Here is an 11502-nt window from a genome sequence, read left to right as displayed (position 1 = left end):
TACACTTTGCTGAAATCACTTACTACATATAACTTGTTTATTATTACTTAATCCTTATGGTTGTAAATTAACTTTAAATTTTTAAATACCCAATTCACCACCCCTCTTGGATTGCATAGCTGGCCAACATATCAAAACCTTATCATCCTATACCGGCCCATACCGCACTGTACGTAGCTGTTCGTGTCCATACCAGATTGAGATGTACCAGTGCGGTCCGATTCATCTTATTTATCGAAAAATCGGCTTGAACTTTGATGGTTTCCCACCGACTTATCTAATTTAGCTTATTTTTAGATATTTTAAGAAATATAATTAAATTATCTGACATATTATTATTATTTACGTTATAATTTCTATAGTCCTTTTAGCAAAATTTTTTCTCTCCTAATGTTCTGAGACATATGAGAGTATGTGTATCCATATCCACAAAGATAATATCCGATCACTTGAAATTAAATAATATAAAATAAAATTAATAATTAATAATATAAAATAAAATAAAAATATCAAGTGTATAAAAAATAGTACAATAAAAGTTTCAAAAATATTAAGTACAAATCTAAAAAATATTAAGTGCCACAAGAACGTCGTGGTGCCCGTGGTCGCTTGGACCTTCTCAGGAAGGACCTAAATGGCTGCTCCTGCTCCTGCTGTGATGACTCCTCCCCTATATCAGTGGAGGTCTGCAGGTCATGCTGCTCAGAAATAACTGATGCTGTCGGATCATCTATGGACTGAGTGACCTCCTCAACCCTCTCATCTGGATACACGGATAGGCCTGAAAAGAAAGTGTCATACTCATATGGCCAACTGATACCCGATGATGTTATCTGGGGGATGTAGAAAGAAGAAGGCGCTGCCATCTGAGGATCAAAAGGCGGTGGCATCTATGCAGCGTCTAGTGATGACATCTGTGGAATATGCGGTGACGGCATATGTGGAACATATGGTGATGGCATATATCTCATAACTGGCACATCGGCTGCTCCATACCAAAGTGCATAGCTATATGGATCAACACCAATCACCATCAATATTTCGAAATTGTTCTCTCTATCTCACATAATATCCAAATTCGTTCATCCTCATCAGTCGTAGATAAAGCATGACGAGCATCCAACACAAGATCCGACATAGAATCAGTCTACATAATAAAAATAAAATTAGCAATATACTATAAAATATAAAATAAAAATATAACACAAACAACATAAACTAATTTTCAATCTTAATTATTAGAAGTAAAGACATTGATATAAAATATAATTTTCATAGTCTTACTAAAAGATGCACAGTAGAACTCTCGCCCTCGTTTTCGAAAACTACATATCGAGGCTGTCCAATGACTCGCATTGTAATGCTAAAAAAATCAAACCATGTAGTCCTCGGTATATGAACGACCTCTCAAAATTGGATCACCATGAACAATGTGATCTCAACGTGCATTCCAAATATCGATATACTCTATATATCTGATACGCTAGTCAATATGGCTCTCCCTCGTCGATCAATACGATGAAGTCCCTGGCTGGTATCTAACTGCTCTGGGATGCCCTGAATCTGACCAAACCACCACAGGACATGATCGAAAAGATGTCACTCTACCATATCAAAATAAATAAGTGGCATCCTAGCAGTCTATATGTCATGTCCAACTGTACATATCTGCGGCAATATAGCCAATATCTCATGTGTATATCGCTCCTACAAAAACTGATAGAGTTAAAATAAAAAAAAATTAGTAAGCTTAAATTTTAATAGATTATGAATACTGTAAAATAATATTTATAAATAAATAAAATTTATCTGTCTATGTGTATCAACTAATGTATCCAGCTGGCACCTATAAACCTGTGCCACTCTCATCAATACATGATCAACGTTGAATCAACGTTCCATCTGCTTGACAGTCTAGTCATGTTAAATAATTTTTTTTGAATTTAAAATAGTACTAAATTTTAAGTAAATGAAGTAATATTTTTATACCTATATCCCAATGGTCCGTCTAGTCTGAATGGAATATCAGGATCATGCTGCTCTGATGGCATCTCAAGCAACTGTCGTCATAATGGACTAATAGTCGGCATCCTCTCCCATGCCCAAATCTGTAAATTTCAAAAAAAATCATACCTGATATATCAAATCAAAGCTGCAATCTTAAATTTTTAAAAATATTAAAAATATAAATTTTTAATTCACATACCTGGTCAGTAATACAAGATAACCATCAATCTCGCTCTGGTCAGCATAAGAATCCCGGCACATAGTCCTGTACAGACAACTAGTACTGCATTACCCCAACTGAGCCTATGAACGAACTCTAAATCCTCCAATAATGACAAAAATATCAACTTCATCTTGTTCGATGAAGTATCAGGTAATAGAATACCACCAAGCAACCGCAGCACCTGACTCATGACATACTACTGCACCATCTCCTCTGGTGCATCATCCCCAATGTGAAAATATCGATAACGATCATCCAAACACTCTATCCTGACTCGTGAATGATCGAAAAATGGACGTCGAGCTCAAACCCTAACAATCGTAAGCATAAAGTCTGCCACTCCAAAATGGTAAGCGTGGGATCAACTCCGGTAACTGGATCGCCATCAACCGGTAGTCCGATAAGAATGCTGATATCCTGTAACATGATGGTCGCCTCACCGAATGGAAGATGAAACATGTGTATCTCTAGATGCCATCTCTCAAGTAAGGAAGTAATAAGACCAACGTCCAATGTATGCGACCAATCCGATACACTCCATAGAATTCAAGATATCACAAATAATCCACCACTCTAAGTGGGATATGCTTTGTCCTCCAGAAGTCAGCATCAGATCATCGTAGTCTAAGGTGTCTGATCTCCTGTAATAAGATATAATAATTAGATGATGTATATGATTTTAAAAAAATATTAATAATAAGAGTAGGATTGAAATACTTACACCACTATCTAAAATAGTCTGTGACCGATGGTGCTCCTGCAATGTAAGAATACTCGTATCTCGAGGGTTTGGATACTGCGAATCTAAGCCATAACACGCTAATGAATCTAAAATAATGATATTATCCCAAGTGTGTTAGAGCATGAAAAATATGATAGCCATTTATTTTATGAAAAATATATTTTAAACATAATATTATCATATAATACAACTTAAATACACAATACAGTTCATCTTCGGATAGAAAGCAATATTAAAATTACAATCCTACATAAATACATAAAATATCCCACATAAATACATAAAATAATATTAAAAATATATCTTCGGAGTCTTTAATTTCTTTCACTTTTTGAAATTGAAGTGTGTTGAAGTATCTTAGGACAGCGACAACGATCATGACCCTGTTCCTTACAAATGCCACAGTGATTCTTATTTCTTGTTTGCCTATCATCAATTTCATTTCATAATCTTGTTGACTTTTGTCTGTCTTTCTGCTTGGGTCTTAAACGATGATGATCAGAAATACATTTGAACATACGTGTATGCATCCAATAATCTTCATATGATAATAATTAAACTCACCACTCCAAGCATTCATATATGCTGTAATTGTATATGCATCATCCACAAACCCACTAAAATGTACAGCAATTTCTTGACATAGCTAAAATGTGTGAACATGGATATTTGTACATGCTCCACTTTCTACAAAAATATTTTTTTTAGTTAAAGTAACAGTATGAAATTTTTTTCACCTCGTAATCCGATGCTTGCTCTCCTTGTAAGTACTTCATATATACCTCTTTGAAGGTTGAATGCTATTACTTAGTGCTGGTTAGCTTTAACTTGATCTTCAACAATCTTAATTATAAAATAAGGAGAAAAAAGATTATTTGAATTCTTCTATATATATCTCAAGGCTTGGGCATGCCAAGTATTAAAATATTTCACAAGATGATAAAATATCATTTAAACATAAGCTGTAATTTGCATATTTCTAGCTCCTCGTAAAATACTATTAAAAATCTTCGATAAATTTGTAGTTAAGACACCATAGTGTAGCCCGTCATCATGTGTCAATATCCACTTCTCCTTTTCTAACTCAGACAATCAACTCTAAGCCTTTTCATTCACTATTCTGATCCTACTCATGATATAGTTGAACTTGCAACTTGATGAGTGTTTTCTGCTTGCCATACTGCTCTTTTTAGCTGCACATTTTTAAAATGAGTGTTGAAATTACTGCAAATATATCTTGAGCAGTATCGATGATAGCCACATGGCGGATTCCATCCAATAGACTCATCTGTGATGGTATTTAATATATCTTGATGTCTATCAGAAATTAAGCATATTCGATTTCTATCTTTGACGATATGTGTTTTGAGCTGAAAAAAAACCAACTCTAACTTGCAGTCGTCTCCTCATCCACAATTGCATATACTAATGAAAATATCTCATTCTCTGCATCAATTTCTGTTGCAATTAACATCTTACCTTTAAATTTTTCATACAAGTGCGTGCCATCAATGTTGATTACAAGACGGCAGTGACTAAAACCTTGGATGGATGGTTTGAAAGCCCAAAAAATATAATTTAAAACCCAGACATTGAAATTCGCAATTTGAAAAAAATTTCATGAAACAACTGTACTATAATTTGCATGTTGAAGTCCAGCCATATAATAGAGTAATTTAGCATAAGACGGTTCCCATTCTCTATAAATATCAACCAATGCCTTCTATTTTCCACACCATGCTTTCCTGTATGACACTGTATATTGAAATTGATTATTAACGGTTGCCACAATAGCTTCAACTCTAACATCGGGATCTTTCTCAACAATATATCGGACTAGTGTGCCAATCATCCTTCCATTGATATGTTTGTGGTCTCGACTCAACTCCGTAAACAAACAAGTGTGAGGACCCTCATGTCTTGTGATTTAAAAATATCCATATTTTTTCAACAATGCAGTACAAAGCCTCCATTTATAAATTTGAATATTATCTGATGATGCGCATCATACGGACCATAACTTTGAATGCGACTGAACTATATTGTATGTCCGATGCTTCATAATGTGATAAAGATCAACAGCTCTCCTTACATAATCTTTACTCTCAAACATTAGACCTTTAGAAAATTCAGTCATCGAGGAGTCCCAAAACTGATAGTCAGAGTTCAATCTTTGACCAGCACTAATACAACCACCATCATCTAAATTTATATCATTAAAAAATTATGGAGGTTCATGCAAACGAGGTTGAGGTTCTCCCATAATAATATTAGGCTGAACATCTCATCTTCACCATCATCATCTTGACTGCTATTGTCCTCATCCATCCAATCATCTTCATCTCCACTTTCATCTGACTCAAAGCCTAGATTATCAGAATTTATTCCACCACCTACCCAGTCATCGTTCCCTATATGAGTGTCGTCTCTCGCACTTACTACTACTTCTACCAAAGAAAAAGTCACCATAGCAGAAGACACAGGAGAAGTCACCATATGATTTTGAATAATTGGACAACTAGAACCTGCAGTAGTAAAATGTTGTTCTGCAAATATGGCCTCAACGCTGTCGGTTTGCACCATCGGAGTTACGAAAGGCGAGGAAGGCCCAACAATATTGTCCGCTTGGATTAAAAGCTGACTATAGTATCCAAAGCTCGGTACATCTTCCTTTTCAATATATAATTCTAAAAATCGATATTCTGAATATTTCAAAGGAACATTCAGTATTTTTTCGACATCTTCGTCATCATCAATTGGAACTAAGATATACTTGCTCTGTATTAACTGTCCTAACAGATTAAGAGATTTCTATTTTAATTTTATTTCATATTTCTCTGTCTACAGGAATACTGCTGTATAAATAGTTCAATAATTCTTGACTTGATAATGATGAAAATACTCTAATCATCTGATTTATAGGGTAACTGTACTGCACACCAGTTTCGTCATTCTATATCATGCCATCATAATACAATAGTATACGAACCCGAGTACTGACCATTTTCTTAGAGAAATCTATGATAAAATCAAAATCAAAAAATTTAGTATTAATAATTATTTTATCGTTTCAAAAGATTTATATAATAAATGCATCATATCATCAACAAATATGTACGATAGGTCCTATCCCATTCGAGAATTGCATTAATTCTATAGGTTAATTACATTAATCAAACGATACACAATAGGGACAAAAAAAAATTTCGATAGCATTTTTTCTTAGTTCTTCCCACACGACTGAAAATGTATGAGGAGAACTAAAGAAAAATACTATCCAAAATTTTTTTCGAACCCTCTACATATCGTTCGAATAATGTAATTACCTACAGAATTAAATACAATTCTCAAACTGTCCAAACTGAATAATCAATTAACCAATATATATATTTTACGGTATTCGTACAAAAATATATAATCAAATATATATTTTATACGGATATCATAGAATATCCTACATTGCTCAACTGACGGGTCTACGATTCCAAGAAATATAATATATTTTAAAATTATTAATTTAAGATCGAATCAAATTTTAAAATAAATCTGAATCTAATAAGATAAAAATAAAAAATAATGAGATAAAAATAAAAAATCAAAAAAATCAAAATAGGAGGGTACCGTAGGTTCGTCATCAGTCAGCCGCTGCTGGGGCCGCTGCGGGTGCGGATGTGGTGGGGCGACCAGCCAAGGGAAGGGGAGGGGTGGGGCGGCCGGCCAAGAAAAGGGGAGGGGCGGCTGGCCGGCCGGCCAAGGGAAGGGGAGGCGGGAAGGGGCCACCACTGCGGGGCTGCTGCTGGGGAGGGGCCACCGCAAGTGGGGATGGGGCGGGGCGGCCGGCCAAGGGAAGGGGAGGGGTGGGGCGGCCAGCCAAGAAAAGGAGAGGGGCAGGCGGCCAGCCAAGGGAAGGGGAGGGGCGGGGCGGCCGCCGCTGGCCCACCGGCAGGCCAACGATATTGGGGGGGCACGCGGGTTTGCCGCCGGCGGGCCAAGGAAAAAGAGGGAGAGAGAGAGAGAGGAAGAGAGAGAGAGGAAGAGAAAAAGAGAAGAGGGAGCTCACCACCGTCGGAGCTCATCGCCGTGTCGTCGGAGAGAAGAAGGAAGACGCGGAGAAAGAAGGAAGACGCCGGAGAAGAGGGCTTTTTTTTTTGGTCTTATGCAAGGAAAATGCCAAAAGGAATGGCATTTTTGAAAATGCCATTCCTTCTGGCATTTTTCATTTCAATTTTTTTTATTTTTTTCTCTTTTTTATGATATTTTTAATTTTTTTTTATTTTTTTGAGTTATTTTTATGAGATTTTTTAATAAAAAAAATTAATTTAAAATGAAGATAGTAATTTGAAATAATATTTTTTATTTGAATTAAAGTTAAAATTTTTATTTTTTTTAATTTTAATTTATAATTTTAATTTTTTTCCCACTTTTTCCCTTTTTTTCACTTTTTTATCATATTTTTTTTTGAATTAAAATTAGAATTTTAATTTTAATTTTTTTTTATTTTTACCATTTTTTATATTTTTTTGATATATTTTTAGATATTTTTTTCTTTATTTGAAATATTTTTTAAAAAATTAATTTGAAATGGAGAAAGTAATTTGAAATGATGTTTTTTATTTGAATTAAAATTAAAAATTTTATTTTTTAATTAAAAATTATAATTTTTAATTAAAAATTATAATTTTTATTTTTTTCTATTTTTTTATGGTATTTTTTATTTTTTTAAATTTTTAAGATATATTTTTTTGAGTTATATTTTTAAAAAAATAATTTGAAATGGGAAAAGTAATTTGAAATAATATTTTTTATTTGAATTAAAATTAAAATTTTTATTTTTTTTAAATTTAAAATTATAATTTTTTTTCTCATTTTTTTATGGTATTTTTTATTTTTTAAATTTTTTAAGGTATTTTTTTGAGATATTTTTTAAAAAAAAGGGAATTGTAATTTGAAATGATGATTTTTATTTGAATTAAAATTAAAATTTTAATTATTTTAAAAATTAAAAATTATAATTTTTATTTTTAAAAAAATAATTAAACTCATTATGTCAAATGATGTTTTTGAAAACATCATTTGAAATGATGAGTTTTTTTTTTTATTCATCGTCCATGTGAAAAAGGATGCTGACGCGGTATTATAAAATGCTATTCTAAATGCTGTTTTATAGTTTTTATATTAGATTCATAAATAAATTTAAAATTATATTATTTTTATAAATAATTTTTTTAAAAATTATTTTTGTAAAGGACTCCCCCTATGCAAATAGATGTCGTTACTTGAGCTCCTCGGATTTCTCCCATGCACATCCAAACAATTTTAATTGATATTGCATCAATTCGTTTGTGATTTATGCGACCATTACAAATTCTTTAATATAGCTATTTATTCGTTTGTGATTTATGCGACCATTACAAATTCTTTAATATAGCTATTTATCGGGGTATTGAATGAACCCCTCAAAAAAAGGTTTTGAATGGAGAAACACCTTTTCAACTGTCCTATCAAATATTAGAAACCTGCAGACATCCTTGCTACAGGTTAGTTGCGAGTCTGATTATGAATTAGTTATAGACACCCGTCAGATAATCATAAAATAGAGCATGGGCTCTCTTTAGCTGAATTTGGGATGAAATAGGGCCAGATAATATCCTTCCGCATCCGATTTTATATTCAAACTTATTCAAATATTAATAAAAATTTAGACATCCAACTAATTCCGATATCGATATCCATATCCATCATAAAAAAAATAAGTATGGATATAAATAGATAACTACCTAATTCATATCCAAATATTTAATTTTATTTATAATCTTATTTAATTTTATATAATACTCAAAAATTTTGAAAAAAAATTATATCAACATATTATTAATTAGATTTATCATTCATTTAATAATATATTTGATTATGTAATCATAAAATTTAATTATCTGACATATATCCATATTTATATCCATATTTTTGAGATCTATTTATTTTTTTATCTTTTTAAAATAAATATATATATAAATTTCTACGTCCTACTAATATTTGTAACTGTACATGTATCCAGTCCTAACTAGAATCCTTGAATGGCAACAAACATGGGCTACCTATTTTCTTTCCACTCATTGAGCTGTCTATCACTACGTGGGCATGATTAATTAGGAAAGCATGGAGCTTTGTAGTAATTATATTACTATATGGTAAATACCTCCATTTATCATAAAATACCTCCCAGTGCGAGAGAGGCTGGGGGTTGGACCTGGAGCGACTTGTATGTAATTATCCTTGTATAGAGAGCGACGCAGGGGACGCCACCAGTGTTTATATCCATGCGACGGCCGTCCGATTGCATGCATTAACTTTTCTATACGAGTTGTTACTTCCGCAATTATTCTGTACTTGTAAAAATTCTGGGATCGACTGCATGGAATGTGATATAAACATATTTATTTTCTTAAACAGATTTCTAATTAATACGTTTAAAGACAATGTCTAACTATGGTTGCAGTTAAAGAAAACAAACGAGACTGATTCTTAGCTTTTAAAATGAAAATTCTTATTGCATGCGCAAAGGTTTGCTGAGTCCACAAATATTTTCTTGGCAATTAAATATTCATCCAATCTGTTTATATGATATGAACAATGTTAGCTGAGGAGATATGATGTGAATTCCTGATGATCCCACATTCACCAGAGTTCAAGTTGAAACGAGAAAATTAATTCCCAGCCCCTCAGTTCCATATGGTTGTTAGCTTAATTAATTTGGAATCTGATAATGTCGGTCAATATAGTTGCTCGCTATCATGATACGATATGATATTATTTTGACAAATTCATGCAAGTACAGGGTGCATTGATGTAGATGGAATTAATATACATGTGATGAAATGAAAAAAAGGAGCTGCATTTTCTACAAAATTGAGAATTATTATCATAATGAATGACTAAACTGTAGGAATTCACTGTATATACTCGCTGGGCTCATTATTGCTGCAACAATAGTCTGCTTCTTCACATCCATTGTACAATGCATCTAGTTATTTATAGAAGAAAAATCATGCTATGTATTCTTGTATGCTAGCTAAAGTATACATATGTATGTATGCTAGAGATCATATGTACTAAGGTACAATAGTAAAAAAGTGACAAACTTGAAGGAATCAAAGGGCCATATTATCCTTTCCTACCCATATCCATAAGCGAACTCCTGCCTCAAATAAAAGATATTATCACGTTCCAAAGGGAAAAGTTGCCACTTGGACATTGTGGTTAGTAAATCTTGTGTTATTCTTTCTACCATTTTAAACCAATCAAGACTAATGAGCAGGACTGTTTATAGGCTCGCAGCTAACTTGGGTTGGCCAATTGAATCTATATTTTCATTGGATCAAAAAATAAAAATAAAAATAAAACTCAATTTTGTTCAAGTTGGATTGGATTAATTGATTTGGTTTTAGTATTGGATTATTATTAATCCATCAAATATTTTGGATCAAATTGGGTCAAAATAATTAAAAAAATAAAACATAATAAACATATATAAATTGCTTATTTAATTACATTATGAACATATTATGCAACAATATAACAAGAAGTAACTTTCAGATACTATGAAAAATATATTCCACATAGGATTTAATTGATAACCGCATATAACTACAATCAACAAAACAAATTTTCAATAAAATATATTATGAAAGAAAACTAAACATATTATATTGAAAAAAAGGTTTTGAAATGTATAGGAAGCCAGTTTTAGGTCTTCTTGGATTAGTTCAATTTCAGAGTCGTAATTTAATGGTTTATAGTTTTGAATCCAAACCTCATCACAAGTTGCACTTAATTAATGCTCAGTTGACCCTGAATTAAAAGTTGGACAACACAATCTACCTGCAACCATTAATGGTTTAGATGGACAAGGACGCCATATTTAATAAGAAAGTAGGTGATGTTGAAAACTTTGGGAACGAAAAGCAAATTTATTCAAACAAAATAAAGACTAAAGCATGAGTTTGGATCTCATGATGGAACCCTTTAGCAACTAGACGCGTTTTGTAACGCTCGAGAGACCCATCAGCTTTTCTCTTGATCCTGTACACCCATTTACACCCGACCAAATTCTTTTGATGAGATGAATGTGGAACAAGAGACCATGTACCATTGCGAATAAGGCATTAAATTCTTCAGTCATTGCAGCACGCCACTCAGAGTGTTTAGAGGCTTGAGTAAAGCAAGTAGGTTCTATGGTGAGGATAGTGGTGGTGAGGACGGATGGCTGGTTGGAACGGGGTCGAAGTACCATGGAATGTGTACGGGTGGGTTGGGCAGGTGGGTCAGGGGAGGTTTTATCTTGCAGGGAGCTAGTTGTAGGGGAAGGCGTAGGAAGGGAAGGTTTTGCTGATGAGGAGAGGTCAGTAAGTAATCTGGTCCGAACAGGTGCAGAGTCGTTAATGCTAAAGGGGCTTGGAGTGGGATCGGTCATAGGAGAAGGTGTTGAGGCAGACCGAGAAAAGGAGGATGCAAGCCGATGATGAGTTGGACA

The 11502-nt window shown here is 33.3% G+C and overlaps 1 long non-coding RNA gene across 2 annotated transcripts; it reads right to left on the bottom strand.

Moving 5' to 3' along the window:
- Nucleotides 1-478: 478 nt before the first annotated feature.
- On the bottom strand, nucleotides 479-9373 carry LOC140855458 (uncharacterized). Of its 2 annotated transcripts, none has more exons than XR_012138384.1 (5): nucleotides 9169-9373; nucleotides 2952-3034; nucleotides 2207-2871; nucleotides 1990-2108; nucleotides 479-1147 (listed from the first exon to the last, which is right to left on the bottom strand). It is a non-coding gene; the product is annotated as an uncharacterized lncRNA (long non-coding RNA). The 2 variants fall into 2 exon arrangements; XR_012138385.1 differs by lacking the exon at nucleotides 479-1147 and adding an exon at nucleotides 1225-1716.
- Nucleotides 9374-11502: the final 2129 nt, after the last annotated feature.

Source organism: Elaeis guineensis, chromosome 2 (assembly GCF_000442705.2).
Source record: "Elaeis guineensis isolate ETL-2024a chromosome 2, EG11, whole genome shotgun sequence".
NCBI classification, from domain to species: domain Eukaryota; kingdom Viridiplantae; phylum Streptophyta; class Magnoliopsida; order Arecales; family Arecaceae; genus Elaeis; species Elaeis guineensis.
Note: the sequence above shows the minus strand (reverse complement) of the source record. Positions and strands in the feature narration are given on the sequence as shown.